At 40.1% G+C, this 22,906-nt stretch overlaps 1 protein-coding gene across 2 annotated transcripts in view; it reads right to left on the bottom strand.

Annotated features, from left to right (window-relative positions):
• hs3st1l2 (heparan sulfate (glucosamine) 3-O-sulfotransferase 1-like 2) overlaps nt 1-22,689 on the bottom strand; it is a 29,153-nt gene extending 6,464 nt beyond the window's left edge. The window contains exon 1 of one of the 2 annotated variants that reach the window (XM_026187499.2): nt 22,367-22,689. The gene's annotated coding sequence lies outside the window, so the exon portion shown is untranslated. Of the gene's footprint in view, nt 1-9,980; nt 10,119-22,366 lie in introns of those variants that run through there. The other variant, XM_026187500.2, reaches the window with a different exon arrangement.
• Nucleotides 22,690-22,906: the final 217 nt, after the last annotated feature.

Here is a 22,906-nt window from a genome sequence, read left to right as displayed (position 1 = left end):
TTGTTGCTTTGGCAAAACTGTGTTGATATATGTAGACTCAGGCATTACATGACATGACCACGGTCACATGACGGGTGGATTGCATTATGGCGGTTTAACCAGAGACACTCACTTTTATTTTTCGGCGTTTGTGGGAAGCTAAATTAAAGGTCAGGTTGTGTTTGTGTAGGAAACTTTTAGCGATCACTTGTTTTAATTAAAACACAGCTTCTTCCTGTTCCTGCTCTTGTTGTTGTTGTCGAGCTGAAGTTGCAGTGACGCGACTGAGTTATTAATTAGTGTAACAATGTTCTGGTTCAGAGGAGGAACCCTGTCTAGCATTGTTCCTGTAGCGACTCACTAATTGCACCTTCAGGGAGCGTAACTGCACCCCGACCTTCTGTGCTATCCTCTGGCTTAGTGACGCTGGCGTCACACGTCCCTTGCTGGCTGTGGATGGGACTCCCAATGTACATCAGCAACGTGTGGATGTTGTCGGCTGAAGTAGGTGTTGCGGGTGACGTCATCGCTCATTATTATGTTTCAGAAGTGAGAGTAAACAGGTTAATTTTAGAAAATGTTCAAAGGAACATTTCTGCAGTTTTAGATGACTTTTTTGTAAAGAATCACTGGGATTGGATAAAATTAAGTACAGTCATGTAAATTAAAATAAAAAAGAAACATCTTAGACCTGTGCAAAAAATGCATATTCAATGTACATTTTCATGACGGTTATGTCAGCACTGACATAGAAAGAAAGCTGAATCAATCTGCCCACTTTGTCAAAAAAGTCCAAATTCTACTCATTCAACTTTAGTCAAACTACAGCTAACAAACCACATTTATTAGCCCTAAGCTACTCATTTGATTCCAAACTATTTGTAGATAATGCCACAATGATCTCTCTGTTATCACTCATTATTATATGCAGCTCTGAGCTGAATGAATGTTGTTTTGTTGTTTTATCGCAAATTCTGACCGGTTCCAGCTTTTGACTGAAAAATATATTCTCCGTTTTTGCAAGCTCAGATAGATGAACAAGATTTTCAAGAATTACACAGGGATTAAAAAGTTGCATCTGCAGTGATTATTATTATTCCTGTGGTGTCTTATCGCTTTGTACAAAACCAGAACATTCGAGTCGACTATTACCTCCAGCCTCACACTGTTCAGTGATTACAGCCCCTTAATAATTCAGCCAATAGCAACTAAAATCCCCGGCTCCTATACATTAGCTGCTTTAAGCAAGTAGCAAGATTTCCTGATTCAGATTCCCTACAGTCATGATTTTGATGTAAAGTGGCAAACTGCGTGCTGACGCCAATCAATCACAGTGTAGGGCATGTGCAATTTATGTGAGTATGTGAGCAACCGAGACAAAGAAAGTAATCCTCAGTGAGGTTTATGTGTGTGCGCGCTGCACAGAGACACGCATGCCTTGCATTAAGTGGTTGCACGAGTCCCTTGTGACTTCTCTGTAAGCTGGAATATTCCCCTGCTGTCAAGTCGCTTCGCTTCCACTTCACCTCGTGACCTTCCTCTCCCTCTTCCACCTCCTTCTCACCTACACTCATCATCTTTCACCCTCACCTCTGCTCTTTGTTTCCTCAGCCTGTTCCTGACTCTGTCTTCCTGAGTTGTTTGAATCCTTGCGTGTTTATGTGGATCAGCAGCACATGCAGCACCATGCTAATGGGGATGCCCTGCAGCAGCCTCTTAGCGGCTCATAAATAAAACACAAACGCACCTTTCCGCCCAGAAATATTTTTGAGTCAATGAACTTTTAATCTTGATGAACAAAAAATGACACAGGATTGCAGTTGGAAATGGGAAATAGTTCCACGGATGTAAAAACCCGGCACTGATTAAAAGTTATTTCAAGGTTTAAATAAGGTTATTGCTGTTTGGCTCAATGTCGTGATGGAGCACACTTTGAAAAGTAAACCAAAGAAAACACTGTAAAAGTACAAAAAGGGCAAATCAGCAATCCATTTTTCATATTGCTCATGTATTTCTTGGTTCTAAATTATTTGTTTGAGTCTTTTACTTGCAGACAGATTTGCAAACTTGCAATCGGAGTTCCTTTAAAAGACAGAAATCTTTGGGATAAATGGTATGTCTGCTGAGTTTTACTGAGAAAAGTTTTTGCTTCCACCTAAACCTTCATGGAGATAAACATCAAACACACAATAGCTCAACGTGGCCGCAAAGTCAAGCTCAGCCACAGTCCCAGCCAATCAGCTGATTTCAGTGACAGCCCACATCGGCTGATACCTTCTACACTCATAGTAGGTTCTTTCAGCCAGTCTACAGTTGCAGCACATCTGCAAGCCACTTTGAAACCCACCTCCCCTCTAGCTCCATCATTTATGCAGTTCTGACTTTCAGCATTATGTAATATTACTGATTCTTGCTTTATTGAGACGGGGTCTTGCTGATGTGCTTTGGCTTTTCATCTCTGGTGGGGATTTCCCAGAATGGACCTACACCAAATGTAAAAATGAATGCAGATAGAACTCACAATTTTCTATTTATTTTTTGACTACAGTGGTTCTGATTGAAATTACTTTTTCAGTTTGCACTTTGCTGAAAATTGACTAAAAACTAACATGGATGTTCTCTTCATTCAGTGCTTATTAAAATGCATGCACAAGTCCCCTGTTAATGATAAAAATAAGCAAATGAGTTTAGGATTAAAAAAACTGAGAGATTTCTGTTTAGCAACTGGCTGGACTGTTTTCTTTTTTTATTGGCACCATATGAGCAGCCTCTCAGCTCTGCTCAATGAGCCTCACATGAATCATTGCAAGTCCTTGTCTTTCCCCGCTCATCGCTTCTTGTGATTCACATTAGCCAGCATGCAAAGGGAGAACAAACAACAACAACAACAATGCCAAGATTGCCAATGACGCATGAATTCTCCATACTGACAAACACACGTTATCTAGCCAAGCTGCAGACGATAGAGATGGAGGGGAAAGGAGAGAAAAGCGGGAAGGGTGGAGTGTAATTATCTGTGAAAGGCAGATGCTTCCATCTGCATTTGGGGAGAGTACCAGTGTCTTATAAGTTCTGGTGTGAGTGTGTTTGTGTGTGTCTTGTGTCATCTGCATGTGTGCAGAGCCTTAGCCTTTTGTGCAGACACCCAGCATGTGACTGCTAGTGATCCAGGCCCCTGGAAATATCTTTTTACAGAGCGATGGTATTTGGGGGTGGGGGAGGGATTATCCTGTACAGAGAGTCAGAGGGTGGCAGGGAGGGAGGAGATGGGTGGTAGGGGGGAAGGATGAGACTGAGGTACAGTTGTTGTGTGTGTGAGGCAGCAGGAAGATTGTCTCTGGTAGGGGGTGGCATGGTGAAACGCTTTGGATTGCCAAGCCTGTCATATCACCAAGGCTGTGAAAGTCTGATAAAACTCTCTCTGTCCTCCTTCCTTTTCTTTCTTCTTTCATTTGCCCCCCTCCCCATCCATCTCTTTTTCAGACTCTACTCACCATCCTTTCCTTTTTTCACCTTGGGTTTCACCTTCATTTACCCCAAACTTCCCACACATTTTCTTAGTTTTCTGTCTCTTTATATACCTTCTTTAATCCAGGTCCTGCTCAGCCAATCACGCTTGCTGATTACAGCGAACATACGCCGAGCTGATTGCCTTTCAGAACAACAAAGGAAATGCAACAAGGCTGTTCCTATTCCCCATCCCTTTCCCATTACCCGCCTGGAGAGGAGATGGCCAACACTCAGAGGGGGGTCTGTAATCAAAATAGATGGAGCTGAGACTGCAATCGGTCATACTTCCAGATCACGCCGACCGCCAGTTTTCCTCGAAGCCTCAGACAATAAACAGTAAGACTGAATGCTTCAAGTCCATCTTTTTGCTTTTCCCAAAAATCCTTTTAACCCCATAGAAGCTGATCTGCTGCCAGATCTTTCAAAGTTTATGCATAAGATGAAAGAAACATCAGATGTGAACAAAAAAGTGAAAAGTCCTCTTCCGTATCTATTGAAGTTCAGGAGTTTCACCTCTTCCAGGCATTCTGTTTTTCTGCGTGAGTAGTTTGAGGCACCTTGCACCAGGTACTCAGCCAGAGGAAAAAATGCTGAACTCGGAAGATTTGATCTATTTCTGAGAGAACATGGGAAGATGAAGCAGAGGGTGAAAAAGAAGTGTCTGAGAGGTTCTTGACAGGATCCTTTTTCTCCCTTGTTATCTCTTCCTCGTGGGTCTGTTTCTGCTGTAAAACTTCATATGAGAGTTATTTAAAATATCCCGAGATGATATAATCTCCAAATTCATCACATATGATCAGAACTATTTTGCTTTACATTTGCATGCAGCAGATATCCTTTAGCATGACTTTTGAACAAGGTTACTGTTGTGTTTGTTTTTTTAGCTCAAACTATAATCTAAACCCCAAGAAGCAGACAGTTGCCTAAACTTAACTAAAGAAGTTAATGCGTGCATTGTACAGAACAATTGTTTTGCTCAACCAGTGCATATCAGCTTAAAACTAACTAAATAAAATAAAGTAAAATAAAGCTCCACAGTCAAATGAGTGTGGAAACACTAAAGCAGGAGTTTACTATTTCTGAATCTCTTAGAAGCTGACAGCTTTTGGAAAATGCCAATATTTGAAAAGACTATTTACGCTGACAAAGCATAACGTTTCTGTTTTCTAGAATGAGATACTTTTTAACAAAGTTTGTTTCACTTCCTAAACTATTTCAAATACCTTTTACAAATGATATATGTGTTTTGTGGGCAGCATGGTGGTTTGGTGATTAGCACTATTGACTTGCCTAAAGTAAGTCCTGAGTTCGACTCCACCACCTGGTTGGAGCCTTTCTGTGTGGTGTCTGCATTTTCTCCCCATGCCTGCATGGGTTCCGGCTTCTTCCCACAATGTGAGTGAATGGCGACCTGTCTAGGGTGTACTTTGTCTCTCACCCTAAAGGTGATAGGGATAGCCCCTGTGCTACCCTGACAAGCAGAATAGGAGCTACATGTGCTTTACAGTATGAGAGTGCCCAGGAGATTTAGTAAGAAGTTCATGCCTTGGTTTGCACTCACTTAAGAGCTATTATATTTCTTATTTTCTATCCCCTGCATATATACTGTTACTGTGGTAGATGCTCATTTAAACGTGGCCCAAAATAATGAGCAGCTTATGTACAAGTAATCCCTGTGAGCCAAAAGATCAGGATTTATACTGCTCTAAATTATGTCAGTGAGAGTGAAAATCCTTAACATGCCCATACACAGAACTAGCTGTGAGAGCAGAAGCCCCTCCCACCTTGTGTTGTTTGCAAAAGGCAGCCAATCAGAGAAAAGTTCTGCCTGACAGTGGGTGATGAGAGAAGCTGCATGAATATCCAGTTTAAGATAAACAATGGTTATTTATGAATCATGCAAAGTAGTTGGAAATAGGGGAAAACTTAAAAAGGAATTATGCACAGAATTAAGTTTACTACATGCCACCAAACTGGTGCTTAACAAATGGGTATAATAATGGGAACCAGTGCTTTCTGTAGGAAATACATTTCATCGAATATAAGTGTTTACTTCAATTACACAACAGAAACGACACAATTATGAACACAATGTGTCAAAAAGTGTCAAATGTGGTCTAATAGTAGCCTGGGCAGCAAACAAACATAAATTAGATTTTATTTATTAATACAGTGTGACTTCACAACCCAGATGTTTTCAGAACACACAATAAAGTGTGTCATGCAGGCTGACCTTCGCTGATGTCTGTCCATCTTTTACTCATCAACCCCCAGCTGCTTTTCAAATTAGACTAAAAAAAGGTTCCTGGCAGCCGGCAGTCACTTACCTTTCACCCGCTTATCATCTTATTCATTCACACATGCACTACACCCATGTAAGCCCCCTCCTCTACCAACCCCACCCCCTCCTCCTTTATCCTCCCTCCTCCTCACATCCTTAGCCATGCACGCGCCAAAATCTGGGTCAGCCATATCAAACACTAAAGTGTGCGTCTCTGATGTGTGTTTACTGTGTGTGTGGATGTGTATGCGTGGCGTATGAATATTGAGTTTTAATATTGAGTCTGGAGGGGAAGAATTTGGGATTCTACTGTTGTTATTTTATCAGGCGCTGCACTGGGGGGGAATGTGATTAGGAAATGCAGTTTTATCAAAGGGATCTTTGTGTGTGTGCATGCATAAAAAAAGCAAGATGTTTCTGTAATAATGTGTGTGGTGTGTGTTTTAGAGAGAGAGAGAGAGGCAAACTGAAAAGCAAAGCTTGGAGGGGCTGTGTAAATTTGCTCTAATTAAAAGGTTTTTTGGCCGGAGCGTCTGGGCATTGCCACTGGCATACATTCAACACTCATGTTTGTGTGTCTGTGTGTGTGTGTGTGTGTGTGTGTGTGTGTGTGTGTGTGTGTGTGTGTGTGTGTGTTTTGGGCCACTTGGCACAAAGCCTGGTACAAGCCATTTGGATTTAGAGATGAGAGAGAGAAGGAGAGCTGATGTTTTCCTGACCCAGGTACAGTTGGGGTCTGAAGTTTACACACAGTCATCATGGGCATGAATGTCATGGTAATTTGGGGGTATTTAATGATTTCCTTGAATCATTCTTTTAAAATGGTGGAATGATTATAAGATACACATCTTTAACAAGTTTGAATTTATTGTTGAATATTGGATTTTCTCTAATCTGTACCGTCAAAGTCAAAGTACACATCCAGGTTCAAAACATATACATAGACCCTCACTAATACTTTAATATTTGGTTAAATGTCCCTGAACACGTTTCACCTCAATCTGACACGTTTGGTTGACGTCAATAAGCTTCTGGTATAATTCTGTCTGGATATTTGACTGCTCCTCTTGACAGAATTGGCAGAGTTCATTGAAATTGGTTAGTTTCCTGGCACTTATATTGGTTTAAAGCAAAGTCTACAAATTTTTAGTTCGGATGAGGCTTTTGGTTTTGGAAAAGTCATTCCAGAAGTCTAATACAATAAAGCTAGCCTGCTTTATCCATTCCAAAACAATTTTTGATGCATGATTGGGATCTTTTTCCTGTTGGAACACCCAATCCTGTCTAAGTTCCAACCATCTAGCTGCTGATTTGAGGTGACATTGAGGGATTTGGAGGTAGCTCTTCATTATTCCAGTTGCTTGTGCAATGTACTGCTACCAATTACTCCAAAACAACACAAAACCATGATGCTGCCACCACCATGCTTAACAGCTATTACACTGTTGAAAGATTCACCTTTACTCCTTCAAACATGTAAAACTTCATGCTGGTGTTCCAGCAGTTTTAAGTTGCTTTTCTGGAAAATCCCAATAAATTTACTCTCAACTTGGTAAAAGTTTGGATCTTCATCCAGATCTTGGAAAAGTGGTGGCATAATCGAAAAACTTGTATTCAGTACAGTTGTTTGAGCTGATGATCTTGGAATTTGGACTTGTTTTGAAATGACTCAGAGAGATCTTCCTAACTCGTATAAATGTACAATTCTCCTTCTTAGATCTACACTGAGTTCCTTGGACTTTCCCTTTGTTCTCAATAGTGGTCAGTCGAATGAGTGATGCCAAAAAAACAAAACGCTTTTTATGATAGGGAAGAGATGATGACTAAAAAAATGTTAGTAAGCCTTGTAAAGTTAAAATACATCACTTAAAAGATTTAAGTGAATAGACCATGTGCAGAAAATCCAAAATTAAAAAGTATGCATCCAATTGCTGTTTATTTTTTAAAGTATTCAAATTTCTGCTGTATATGCTGATTTATGCTGTATAATCATTCCACCAAAGAAATCATTAAAAGCCCCAAATTACGATGACATTCATGCGCGATGCATGCCAACTTCTGACCACAGCTGTACATGATAAGAGACATGTTACCCTTCCTGTTTAACTCTCTTGCACACAGGTCTTCTAAAGTGGACTTACTGCTTGTCTTTTGTCATATTATGCTGGCAGTATCATGCACACTCAATGTGACTCTAAAGGGGTACGTGATGGAAATTTTATGAGAAAAGAGTCCTGACGGATCTGCAACAAGAATGTTTTTGTTGCAAATGTTAAAAATTGAAAAAAAAAAACAAACCCTTCAGATAGGAAGGATGGCAGAAAGTCCTGCATCAAAACCTTTGACTGTTATGTCTCAGCAAAAATGCCTAACAGATTGCCTCATAATGTAATTTAAGTTGAAATGAAATAAAGGTATTCGTAACAAACATAAACACAGAAAATTAACAAATGAAAAACAGCAGAGCCACAGCAGATATTTCACTTATGGCTATTTGAGGTAAATTGGATTAAAATGGTGGTTGAGCTCGCTGACCACACACATCCTCCTTAATTCACACCCCTGTCCCCACCCTGCTGCCAGGATCCTTGTTTACACACTGATACGCCCACATTATCAGACATAACATATGTGGGCTTTCTCACAGGCAGCTTGGTCTGACAGTAAGAGGAGTCTGACCTGTCAGAGTGGATTTAACCAACTGTCACTGAAGGAAAGCGGGACAGTCGCGGGGTGCAGGATGTGTAAAATAGCAGGGTGATGGGAGGATTATGGGTGTGTCCCCCCTTCACAAGGTCAGAAGCTCCAGGGCAACAAATAAATCAAATAGTTTTCTGGGTGAATTCAGTGTCATTTGCTGTACATGTGAGTGTTAAACTTGTGTACATAAGGGCGTCTGGAACAAGGGCAAGCTGACAGATGGGGCGAGCAAGTTGTGTCTGGTCAATATCATCATGGTCCAATGAGCCCAAATATTAACTGGGTCCTGAACTGTGGTTTTTCTGGGTTACAAACTGTACAGAAAAAAAAAAACCAGATGGTGTTTTTGTAAATGAAGAGGATTTAATGGATGGAGGTAGGGGAGAGGAAAGTGAGTGACTGATAAAAAGGGATACCATAGGAGAAAAAAAAATGCTTTTCCAGCATCGTCAGGTGTGTTTGGGCTCCTGCTGGCAGTTTACCACAGCAATGATTGTTAAGTCTGATGTCACCTGGGCAGTAGACCCCAGGGACGCCAGTTTGTTAAAGCGCAGAGGTGAGGGAGGAGGGGAAGATAAAATGAGAGGCTGTGGAGGTGCGGAGGGGAATCAGGGGATGGAGACAGGGTGGTGGTGGGTACAGATGATGCCACAGTTGGTGTGGTGTTGCAGCCAAACGGTGCCCTACGGCGACAGTAATAAACCATCCCGGCTGTTGGTGGCTTTGTTGTCCAAAATGGACGATTAGTCTGATTTGTGTCTAAAGTGTTAAACCCTAAAGACAACACGGAGAGAAGGATACCCAGTTTAGCAGCACAAATCACAAAGTCCCTTACTTCATAAAATAATCTCCGCTTTTCTTTTAGTTTGAATTCAACAGACAGTAATTCACCTGTGAGACAAACAGAAATGAGTAAGATGTGTCAGAGCAGCGAGGGTGCTCAGCTTGTCGCCTCCAAGCAGCAACCTCTGGGGCTGAAAAATGAAGCCAGTGTGGGAGTGCCAAAAAATGCACTTGATGCAGACCGCTCGAGGCTTCAAAAGTAATTCAGGCCCTCATATTAAAATGCCCAACTTCAGAGAGTAAACAAAAAGGTACGGACACGACTTTGGGATCTGTAGTTAATTTTCTCTCTTTGTACAGGTGGTCGGGTTTTTTAAAATGCTTCACTTGACTAAACATTTCAAGGCTGAAAGCTTGCGTGATAGGTAGATGCCAACACAGATGTGACTAACCACTAGCTGCCTGCTAAGCTTTACCTCAGCTAATCTGAGACACATGAATATCTCTCTCTGTGCTTGTTCTGTTGGTGCCTTTTGAAGCAATTTAATACAAAAATTTGGCAAATAATGTCTTTTTTTTTTTTTACTGTTAACACTACAACCTTTGGTAAGTGGAATTCTCGTATTTAATTTCTATGCTACTTAGCGCTAACTAGCATGTATCTTCACCTATACAATCAATGCCATCTATCTGCTAACCAGACTGCAGCTAAAAGCATAGTACTCACCCAGCTCCTCTATATGGTTGCTTCAGTATGCAAGTCCACAAATCTTGTATATACAGTCTGTGTTTAAAATATAATGACCAGACAAGTGAAGAGTCTGCAGTAACTCAGTTCAAGCTGCAGTTTATGTGGAACTTGTCAATTAATAATGAGCTTCCTGGTAGGTACTTGCACCTGCATTAATCAATATTTTACTCTGTTTAATGTGCTAGTATTGTTGACAGGGTTCTCTAGTCTCTTTCGGCAGTTCCTCTTTGTTATCTCTATCGAGTATCAAGACTTTCAGGTAGCTGTATTTCAGTAATGTTGAAAAACAAGCAGCCAGAGTTATTGTTCCCAGCCTATCCAGTGTGAAGCAAATGACACCATTAAAGTGAGCTAATGAGTCAACAAACCAGGGAAGAAAAGTTTCTGGCTCACAGGGTATTGTCTGAGCTGGATAAAACTGTAGAATTGTCTCTTTCTTGTGGAAGAATCCAAATCAGTCTGTAAAACAATTTGGGAATTTAAGCAGTAAAAAAAAAGAGTATCTGCAAGCAGAACAAGAAATACATAATGGACATGAAGTCCTGCAGAGGCTTCAAATTGGGCTGAAAATCTGGCTGAGGCATAGAAATAGGTGCAAATGCATGCACATGTATTTGCACGCACAAACACGCAAACACATTGTGATGTATCCAGACAAATTGCACTCTAATCACTGCATCTGCTGTGTTGCTATTTTCACACAAATCCAATGGTGATGCATCCTTTCTTTTTGCCTGCCTTTCTTTCTCTCTTTGAGCACAGCATCCCACTGCCTCTCCAGACTGGCTCGTTCACCCCTTTGGCGCACACACACAAAGACACACATTAAAAAATATAAGCACACATGGATGCACAGGCTCATTTCCCCAGATACACAGAAACCCATCAGTGCATTTTGTAACTCCTCTTCTTACATCCACACACACATACATATCCACACACACACAGTATCATATTTATACATACATGCACATACACAAAATCAGAGGCAGACATGAGGTGCCTAGCAGGGGGTGGTTTTGATTGACCAAGCACTTTATGACTCTTAAATGGCTTTATTGCCTTCCTACTTAGCCCACACACCCCCTCCTCCTTCCTCTCTGTCACAGCACAACAGCACAGATACACACACATGCACGCACCATCCTCAGGGGGTCTCTGCGACTGGAAATTAATGAGAGCCATCACTAACTGCGCGCACACACGTGTGGTGCCACCCAGATTGCAAACTCCCTCCTACTGTCTGGAATCTATCAAGGTCACTCCACAAAACTAAAGCATGGTTCCTCCCTCTGGATTCTTTATCTCTGCCCCCTATGACCTTGCTTTGGTACTTTTTCTTTAAATTTTGGGAGAGAGCCAGGATTCAATCCTAATGACTTTGTTACTATACATAGCAGGTCGATGCATGGGAGATTGGGTTGATTGATTATAACTGGCAGGACACCAGGAGGCGTGGGGGGGACGCTGGAGTCCTGTCAGCACAATGGAATGAGAACTTCCCTGTTGGGATATTTTGAAGGCTCCTGCTGATCATGTTGTTATCGTTTGACCTCTGTCATGAGTAGCATGATGAATATTAGAAATATTTTGTTTCAGTGATAATTCCCCATCTTTTTGTCATTTCCAGGGTCAAATATGGCTATTTTTTAAAGCCAAAGTATGCACGACACGTTGTGTTGTGTCTGTGCTTGATCCACAAGGTTTAAGCAACAGTAAGAGACTGCAGGATTACTTGTGGTTCCTAACATATAAGTAGAATGGGAGGCAGAGCCTTCAGTTTTCAGGCCCCTCTTCTGTGGAACCAGCTTCCAGTTTGGATTCCAGAGACTGACACTGTCCCTACTTTTAAGATTAAGCTTAAAACCTTCTTCTTGCTAAAAAATGTAGTTAGGGCTGAATCAGGTGACTCCGAATCCTCCCTTAGTTACACTGCAGTAGGTGTAGGCTGCTGAGGGATTCCCATGACGCACCTTTTCCACTCACTATGTGTTGATACACTTCTCTTCCACAGCATGTCTTTTGTCCTGTCTTCCTCACCTTAACTGGTCATGGCAGATGACCCTGGTTCTGCTGGACCCTGGTCTACCTCAAAATATAAAGCACCTTGAGGCGACTGTAATAGTGATTTGGTGCTGTTTAAATAAAATTGAATTGAATTGTTTTTAAACCTGGTCTGTGTAGTGCGTTCTAGTAGTTCAGTCTTTACTGCTATTTAAGTGAGACATCAGCAGCTCCCAGATTACAGAGAGCGAGGTGCAGCAACAGCTTGAAAAGAAAGAAACCTTTGAAACTGGAGAAACACTCTTTACTGTAAAACATCTGATTTACTGTACAGACATCAATCCAGCCTCCTAATATGGACTTTGAAGCTCTTTAAAAGAGGACAGATGGCTCGTGCAAGGTGTCAAGACACTTGCTCCAAAAGACACAAAGTGTTTGACACTTTGGGGTGAGAGCACATCCGATTCGTATACCACGCAACTGTTCATATTGGCTCAAACACGCAGAGTTAAACACTGCATCATGTCATAAGTAGACAACACTTTACACTTGATTGCTGTAACTATTTTCTGGAAAACTTTCTGAGATTTTCTAGTACACTAATCGCATCAGTATTCCTCTCAGGGAAAGTGAAGAAAGATGTTCCTGTTATGGTGAGTGGGAAGATCATCTTTCAGCCTGAAAACTTTGGCTCGAGCCCAGTGTGTTGACAGACATCTCATCCTGCTGATGTGCCCTTTAGCTACTCACTGAAAACTTGCCAGCCAGAATGACTGCTCTGTAGCTGACCTCCCAGTTCTGTGAGCAGAAGGCCAAGTGAAAGGAAAAAATCCCTCCAGTGATCAATGCAGTATTAATTAACAGAGCTGAAATACAGTGTGTGGGCCAGAGTATGAGAATATGTAGCCCTGGAATCTGTTCGAAACTTTGGCTGTTTAATTAATAAACACAGCCTTGTTTACAGTTTAATTCAGCACAGTAGCTGTTCCTGAATATATCACACAGTCATCGTCAGGAAATAGAGCTGGTGACCAGTCGTGGTATAAGAGCTAAACTACTACAGTAACTTTACCAAGGTCTTTTTTTGCCACAAAATTTCAGTTCTTTCATTTCGATTTTTTGCAACTCTAAAACATTTCTTACTGATAGGAACGTCGAGTCCATAAGTCATAACAAAGAGGAGTTTTCATTTCAGCCATTAGCTTTGAGGTAAGATCATGTATCACGTCAATGTCTGCAGGACGGTAAACTCTGCGTGGCCCTTTTATTACTCATGTTGCCGGGATGCGACTCTGTTTGCAGACATAGTTTTGTGACCTGTTTTGTTTCCAGGGACAAAATGCAAGCACCCGTAATATAATCATTAAAGTTTAAAGGGACAGTTCACCCTAAAATCTAATATGGATGATTTAAAAAAAAAAATCCTCTAGTACCAATATAACATTTCTCAGTTTTGAACGTATCAGCTGTAGACATGTCACTCACCTGATGGTTCTTAATATATATTTGGAAACTCAGCCGCAATGTCTCTTTTCAGAAATCAGGACTCACTGACTTAAAATGAATCTAAAAACTTGGTGTAAGCAGTTTCATACAGGAACTATTTTCCTTCCGCTGAACAACATCCCGGCACTGTGAAGTAAGAAGCATGCACTGACCCATGTAAACATGCACATGCTAGTGACTGTGACAGGATATGAACAATATTTTTAGAAACATTTCCAACAAGGACCTGATGACACAGCCAAAGAGAATATGAATATATTTCTGGCAGAGTGACCTCTACATTTCAAAATATTTAAGAGAACAAATATTTCTATGGGCGATATCTCAAAAACTGTGCAAATCTGACGAAAACAATCTAGTTCGGGCCTGGGCTGCTGTGGAGGGCTGCACCAATAAGCTGAACTGGACTGTGCTCACTATTAATGCTATCTTTTTATAAGCTTATTGGTGCGACCCTCCACAACAGTCCCAGTTTCTCATGGTGCGACTCTCAACAGCAGTCCCATCTCATGTGGCCCTTTGGGAAAATTATTTGCCCATCCCTGGTCTAGTTGGATAAATATCACTGCAGGCCAGATAAAAAAAACAACAACTTGACTTTCTAGACTAGACTTTCAGGTAAACTTTCCCTTTAAGGTGAAGGAACGTATTAACCTTATTTTAGAGTGCGCTAATGCTAGAGTAGTATTAAATATATGAGCTTAAGTAGCACTACAGATATCTCTGTTGGTTCACTCAGAAGTCAATTGCTTTTAGTTGTTGTCAAGTTTCTCTTAGATGAACATGATTAAATAAATTGCACTTCATTCATAAACCCTTCGGCTAGATTCTATATTAGGGATTGAGGTGGGAACTTTACTTTACTCTTATACTTCAGCATAGCAATGCATGTCAATAATATATTAATTCAGGAGGAAAGAGTGTTCCAGATGGCACAGGGGGAAACAGAAAAGAGTGTATCTGTGTCCATCTGCCTGCCACCAGGAGTTCTTGTCACCTCAGAGGCGCTCAGAGGTGTAACAACCACTTTTTGTGTGTATTTTCCTGCTCAGCTAGAGTCGCTGTGAACCTTCACCCTGACAGAGCGGCCGGCTGCCAGGCTGATGACCTCCTACCCCAAGGTTTTGCAAATACAGTTAACACTGACCTGGCCTCCCTCCAGCTGCAGCTCTTTAACCCTCTCAAGGCAGGCGTTGCAGATTTGCAACAGTTAAAAGCTAACAACCTGATTACCCCACATACATATTTTATGAGTTTTTTTTTAATCAGAAGTACCACTGCAGGTATTCCTTTGTGCATTAGCAACAAAAACTTAATTTGAGCCTGAGAGGGTTAAAAACCACTCACCACATCCCGAAATAAGACAGCCAATAAAGACATTAAAGGAACACAGTGGTTTGTATGCTTTTAGCTAATTAACAACATGTTTCTAGCTAACCGCTTCAGTTTAGAAGGTGCATTAAGAAAATTATCCTGCATATAATATTCGATTATATAAATAAAATACAGAATAACTGTAGCAGTTTCAATAATCAATGGTTATAATGCAATAAAACTTAAAGGGCTCATTCTTGTTGTTGCTGTGTGACCAATGCAATAAAAAATGTAACACCAGTCAAGATGAAAGAGACATATTAGCCTCCATGCTTCCAGCTGTCTTTATAATCTAAAATATCAAAATGGACTACAGAGAAATCATATTCTCAAGGCCGTATTGCTTTATTATGATGACTGAAGGACAGCTATTCAAATAATGTTCAACATTTAGCTTTTTTTAAACTGCTGAACTACCTCTTTCCATCCTATTAAAGCAATTGTTAGATTAGCCTTTTTGTATTTAAGATTCAAGAATTCTAACTTTTTAAAACATCAGTAGTGACTAAATCCAAAATATGCTTTTCATGTCAGTGTTTCATCATGCTTATTTAACTTGGAGGGCTGATTTCACAATATTGTATGTATACTTTCTGTTGAAATCATAAACTTCTCTGATTCAGCAACAAATAAAATTTTGGCTTCTCTTTCCTTCAAGGTCGTCTCCTTGGGCACCTCTGGACTGTTTCCAGTGCTGCTGCTCTATTTATCTCCCTGGAGGTTCTGTTTTGAACACTTGCTGTAATGCATTTGTGATGTGCACTGGATCTCCTTCAGCGTGTCCAAACGCCAACCTTTCTTTTCTTTCTTTCTTTTTGGTGAACAGTGTGCAGGGTGATTAGCTAGACTGCATACATCACAGTTCAGGTGGTTTTACCAAATGTTCTTCCTCAGCACCTCGGGACATAACAGTAAGAACTTGGCATTGACGGTTTTGCCCTGCAGGATGAATTTCATGATGCATAACCCACTGAATGTCCAAAAAAAAAAACCCCAAAAAAGAGATGAATACCCACAATAAGCATGCGACTCATACTCTGCCTTCAGGCATACGGCGTCTTCTATTGAAGACTTCTTTGTAAAATGTGATTATGAATATGTATTTCGGGTCATTTTGACATAGAAGTTGTTGTTCGATATCCATACTGGTTTGATTTATGATAAAATCAAAAAGCACACATGCAAGTGGCCAGAAGGAGATTTAAAAGTAGCAGTTTCTCTGTAGGATGTCCAGATGTGCACAAAGATGGCTTGAAATTGAAATTTTAAACCTGGTTATGTTTTTCTTTTCTTTTTTAGTGGGTAGAGTTCTGAAATTTATGACAAACCTCCTATTACCAAGAAAAAGCTTTTCAAAGTCCATCTGTTCATGATTATTCTAGTTCATTATTCTCTTCACTAACTACATGATGTAAAATTCATTGCAGTGGATTACCTAGTTACAGAAAATGGGTTATTTGTTATATGTTATTGTGGATAATTGCCTACAACTAATGAAGCTTGACCTTGATAATATGGGTTTATTTATGTCAACAACAAAAAAAAGATTATCCAATCCACCCCCAATAAACCATAGATCACCAATTTGATATGAACACACTCATGCTGAGCTCATATGACTGTGTTCCCTGCAGTCATATCTGAGATTTGTCAAGTCATATCTCGTCTCCGGAATAGAATTAGTATGTAAGAGAGGAGGAAATTCACTTGAAGAGATAAAACTCTGAGAAGAGGCGATCATGAAAATGTCACTTAAAAGTTTTGATTATGAGTGTGTAAGTTTGTAAATGTGTCTGAGGGAGTGTGTGAGCTATAAATGGGCTCATTGGCTTCCCTATTACTCCTAAGGATTGTTCAGTGGAGTGCACTGATTGTCTGATGTCACCTTTTTGTGTCGACCTGCACAAATGTTGCCACGAAACTTGTACACGCACACACACACAGATGTATCACCTTTTTGTTCAAGCACTCAAAATCACATAATTTTGCAAATTGTTTTTCCATATAGGCACATTACTCATGCTGACAGTACATAACTCCATTTTTATATTGTGGGGAGAGACTCACTGTGACAAAATAATTAAATATCACGGCTTGGTTAGGATAAGGTTAGGTTTTGGATAAAGAGAAGGCTTGCCTGGTATCAGTTACGATTAGCTTCATGTTAAGTCTCTAGAAAATTAATGAAAGCCAAAGCAATGTCCTCTGAAGTGACAGAAGCATTACTGCATGTGTGTAGCCTGGTTTAGGGTGCTTCAGAGGACGTTTGCACTCTGCTCATAAATAAAAGCCATGTATTATTCAGGGCTGCTCCTCCAGTTAATGCCCCTTAATGTGCCCAAACAGCCATAATGTACTCTGCTAGCAAAGGTGGCAGAGACCCCCTCACTCACACAAACACACCAGCATGAGCAATCTACCCTTTAATATCACACAACGTCTTTGTCAGTGTTACTCTCGACCTCTTATCTCACTCTCAAAAAATCCTAATTTTCTAAAAGATCCATTTTACTTTTCAAACAAATTGCTCCTGCTCACACAGTCTCGCCATGTTTCCATCAAACTTTGCTTGATTCATCCCTAATTCTCACCCCTCCTCCCCTCCTAGCTACCCCTCGCTGTTTCTTTCTGTCTGTCTCTTTGTTTTATAAAAGCACAAATACAGAATACAGTTATGAAAACTCTACCTCTCTTCACAGTTGGGAGGTGCCAGCTTTCCGCCAAATTTTGTCTAAGCAAACTGAGAAGCTCCAGCAGTGAAGCTTCCTAAGTACATAATCTTAATCAGATTTTAGAGGAAATTACACCAGTGTAATTTCCTCCAAACTGTTCCCTGTTTACACAGAGGTAAACAGAAAACAGTGTGAAGTAAAATTAAAAAAGCCTAAAAATCCATAAAATCAGTTTAAGGTGCAGAATTTATCGCTGCTGCTTTGCTCGTCTGCATTTTTATGGACAGTGTTTTATGTTCTAATCACTCTGTAATTGATTTGCCTCTTTACCATCTGTGCTTTTAATTGTTTCGGCAGTTTGTGATCCCGTTTTGTTTTGGTCTCTCTGAAGCACTGTGTGTAAAATCACTTGGGCTTTAAATTTGTCATTTGTTATTATTACTTTTTAAATTTTCTGTCCCTTTTCGGGGGAGCTGTCTTGAATTCTGTGTCTTTCATGTTGATATTGCACTGTTTCCTGAGCAGTTCTGAACAGAATCAGTGGTTTTGTTTGGTCAAAGTGTTGCATGACGTTCACATTGAGCAGCAGAAAGTTAACGTGGTAGTCCTTGACGTTGTTTTTTTATTCATTAATTGCTGTCGTTTGTCATGTACGTTAAAGCTTCTCTAAGCCATGCAGCTGTATTGACAAACCCACAGAGAACCTATAGCCTCCTTCAGGTCTGATGAGCTTTGTAGCAACTTTACTTCACTGCCTTTGCTTTCTGGCCCAAAACTTTGCTGTTTTGATTCATTCTTGCTGTTCTCAAAACAGTGTTATCATTCACAGCAGGCAGCTGTTTTAAACAGAAACACTGCAAGCACCAAACAGTAGGCAAAATTGGTTTCAAGCAACTAGTTTGAGAAAAAAATGGAAGACTTCAAATAAATGACAGTGCTACTTTGTAACTGTTTAGGAGCGAGGCTGTGATTCCCTCAGGTCAGGATCAGTGGTTTGTTTTAAATATTAAATATTAAAGCAGTTTCTATTTGTTTTAGATGGCTTAGCGAGCTATGTCAAGCTTAAAGTCTGAGTTTTTTCTGTGTCATGAAAGTAGCACTCGTGTTACCGAGCTAAATGATCATGCTAACTTATGCTAAACATATAACCTGAATGGGAGCAGGTTATGTTTGAGGTTTTGTTTTAAAATCGGCTGACAGCGCCATGTTTTCACTGATTCTTTCATTTACAGCATGTTTGAAGTTCATTATACATTCTCTGCTGGGAAATACTTTTGTTGGTAAGCCATACCTTAAATATCGCTATAGCTGAATTTAATGTGCTGCTAAGTTTCTTTTAGTCTGCTGGAAATGCTGCTACTATAACACAGAACACACATTAAGAATACTTTACCAGTCATTATAATTATTTCACTTTGAACTGCCAACAAACTGATGCGATGCTGGGATATGTGCACTTTTTGATGTTTGGATGTTATATATATTATTTTGGATAAACTGTAAACTAAGCTAGTGTATTAGGCTTCATGGTTTTTCTATTTTTAAAAATCTTCTTCAGCACCATGTTGTACCATGGCTGTGAAGGCACAATGCTTATATATTTAGCCAGTTTTATTTAGCCTGTTTTGGAAAAAGAGAAGCTGCTCATTTTGTGTGTGAAATAAAGCCCTTCCTACAAAAACATTATATGGCTCTCCTTCAGTAAAAGTACAACAGTGGCTTCTTCTCTGGGCCCTGCAACAGCTAGTGCACTTGTTTGTTTACACAGGAGGTAATCCGCTTGTTGCACATTGCTTTATTGCTCATAGCTGGTGCTACCGGATATACCAAGCGCTGGTCGCCTAGGTAACCTTCTAATGTATTTGCCACACAGTGATATGTTACTCAAAGGTATCCTTAGTGGTTATTTTGCCAGGCTTGAAGTTGCTGACTAAAGAGGACAGAAGTTAGAAGAACAACACATCTAAACTCATAGAACAACAGTATAGACACTTAATAGTTATAGATTTATAGATTATGAAGCAGCTTTTTATTTTGGTGGTGGGTCAACAGGTGGAAAAGATATTGAGATGTCTGCAGTGTGTGCATCAATGCAGGAGATTTGTTTTGAGAATATAAAATGATGCTGTTAAGTTGATCTATAGTTTGTTTTGTTTTTTACGTCTACATCAGCAGCAGCAGAAGTTTGGGTTCTGTTTAACATCTTAGTGATAAGTGTGTTCCATATTTATCCTTACGCTACTTGTGTATTTGTACTTTGGAATCATTTGTCACAGATTTCTAGGTTTCTGTTAGTCTGACCTTTAATGTTGGCTAAAGTTCACTCGGTGCTCAGACAATCCAGTGCATAAAATCACTCTGACTATGAACAGATGAAGTCCAGAAGTCTTTGTTTACAGTGTTCAACACTGTTACCAAATGTTACCAGAGCAGCCTTTGCTAATGTGAATGTTTCTGCGAATATTGTTATTGTTACCGAGTCGTTTAATGCGATTTCTTTGATTACAAGACGGGACACATTTTGGTGTAACATTAACCTCTCACATGTCACCGATTGCTCAGTTTGTTTTGTGACGTGCAAAACACACCCCCTGACTAAGCACACACACACACACACATAGAGACACACACACGGACACACTAGACAATGGGTTCATTCATTCATTTTCCCACTTTGTTCCTTCTTTTTTTCTCTTTTTTTGTCTTATCTTCTTATAAACACAGTGAAGCTCAACAAACCAACACACACACACTAACTCAATCTTTTCACAGACTCTGTGACCTGGATTCACTCCAGTTTGTCTTTTTACAGACTGTTTGACTGTTCAGATGTACCAGAGCAGGAACTATCTTTCCTGGTACCACTTAAACAAATTATTTGGGAGTGGCATGCTCCTGAACAAAAATGACTCCCTTGTTTTAGGCAGTCATGTGTTCACAGTATGCTACAGACATGCAAATAAAATGTGTTAATTGAGCACAGAAAAACACCACTAAGTGGAGGACAAAGGATATTGCACATGTCAATAAAGGTGGCTATTACTAATCAAGTGTTTCATTTTATACGCCATAAATAAAAAGGTTTTCACATTACATTAAGCACGGTACTACAGGAGTTAGCTGTGGCTAAAACTGTCTTATATTTGGCTACAGTTTGGTTGGAGAGCACCACAGATTAAAAGCTCATATGCAGTCATTTTTTTTTCTTCAGCCTTTGTCTTTGATGTGAAATAACAATAGTATAAGGAGAAGAAGCTGTTAACTACATACAAGCCAGGAGGTGGCTTAAGGGCTGACAAATGAAGCTATCGCGGCCTTTACCAAATCCTTCACTTCCTTAAATGCTCAGCTACTGTGAAAGCTAATTAAACCTGCATTCTTTCAGGTGGCCAGCAGGGGGCACCTACTGTAACTACAAAAAGAAATCTGAGTACAAAAAAGTGTATGAGAAAACAACCCTTCAGCTCACTCCACTATTTAAACATAATATACAATTTGTAAAAGATAGTAACCAATAATGGTAAACCAGGGTATAATTGGGGGTGGGCCTATCTTGTGGTTGATAAATAATTGTCGCTGTTAGCTTTCAGGGATTTGAGTGAGCATCACCCAGCATTTTGTCAGTCTGATCCACCAATCCCTCAAAATATTCAAGTTAAAAACATTAAGATGCAGACAGTCATCAATATAAGACTTCAAGATGAGATTTTTACATTTATCATTTGCTAATGATAGTGCTGAAAATTGCCAGTTTACAGGTGGTGCAAAAGTGATTTTGGCCTCATTTATTTGACTCATCAACTTAAATTCGATTAAAGCTGAAATATTCCTTTCCCTTTCGTTATTACAGGCATGGCTACTCCTGACTGACAGACACCAACACATGCCACTATTTCTTAGGCATCCGTTTGGGTAACTCAATGGACATCATGGTCATGTTTGTGATGTTGGTGGCTTTCTGGAGCATTTTAAAGGAATTATCTGATAAATAATTTGGTCTGAACTTTGATTATTTGTACTAACAGCCTGCCCTAGAAGTATATATTCTGGTACTGGTGAGTGAAATTCAAAAATATATCATTTCAAATATACCACATTTTGCACAAATTAGGGAACAACTCTGTAACCATGCTTGCTGCTGTTAGCTGATAAACATTTAAATATGGTCTTAAAAAAGACATAGTAAAATTAGAGGCTTCAAAACTGGACTGCACAAACTTTTAACTTCTTTAACTTAAAGATATGACACTGTGTCCTGGCACTGCAGAACTTATGATACTTGAGCCTAGTTTCCGTGTTAATCTGTAACCTTAGTAAGCGCAAGTTATAAAGAGACGTTCTTCTCTGAGACACACGACTGCTGTCAAACTCTATGGAAAGGATCTTTGAGATACTGTTTTATTAGATTTTTACTTCCTCTGAAGTTTGTTCTTACTCTAAATTAGTACAGAAAACATGTTTCAAACACACAAAATTATACCCTTGAGATCATTTATGCAGCTGTTTTTCTATAAATGCACAACATAAAAGTTCACTGCAGTTTAATTCTGCAGTTTTACCGCCCTTTCCCGCAGGTAAAGAACAAATAAAAAAGTCTTTCATAAAAAGATCATAAACTTAAAAACGAGACATGAGGTCACGTGAGCCTGCTGGTACAGAGTCAGGTGCACAGTGTGTATTTTTATTCACACTATGTGCATGTTACACTCAACATTTTCTGTGCTGTGTATGTGAGTCGGTTTTTCAGTTTCAATATGAAAACTAGTTCTACGTAAAAAGGGAAAGATTAAAAAAAAGTGGTCTTACCTGAGTGAAGTTTTATCTAAATTTGTTCCTGTTTTTCTCTCAGGATATTTTCTCTTCTTCTTTTACTTCTTGTCTTCCTTTCTCTGGTGTTGTTTTCTTCTTTCCTTCCTTTCCTTTTTCCTTCAGCTCCGCGGCCGTCACTGAGAAGGTGTGCGTGGAGGCGTCTGAGCTTGTGTGTGCGTGCCGCGGCAAAGTGTGTCGGTGTGTGTGTTTCTGGAGGCTGGTAAGAGAGCGACTCTGCTTTGTGCTGCCGATCTCGGTGAGTGTGTTGCTGCAACTGACTGAGTGACTGCGAGAGTGAGAGAGAGAGGGAGGGAGTGTGTGTCTGTGAGTGTGTGAGAGAGAGAGAGATAGAGGGAGAGAGGGAGATTAGTTCATACACAAGCACATCTCCGCCTTTAGGGAAACACCCCTCTCCTTCTCTTTCTTGCTTCTCTTTTCTTCTTTTCTTTATTGCTTTCACATCAGGTCTGCTCTTTCATCTGATTACGCTGAAGGGCTCATGATGGAGCAAAACATTTCCAGTCCTCCTCTTCCATC

This window comes from Astatotilapia calliptera, chromosome 12 (genome assembly GCF_964374335.1).
Source record: "Astatotilapia calliptera chromosome 12, fAstCal68.1, whole genome shotgun sequence".
NCBI lineage: Eukaryota > Metazoa > Chordata > Actinopteri > Cichliformes > Cichlidae > Astatotilapia > Astatotilapia calliptera.
Note: the sequence above shows the minus strand (reverse complement) of the source record. Positions and strands in the feature narration are given on the sequence as shown.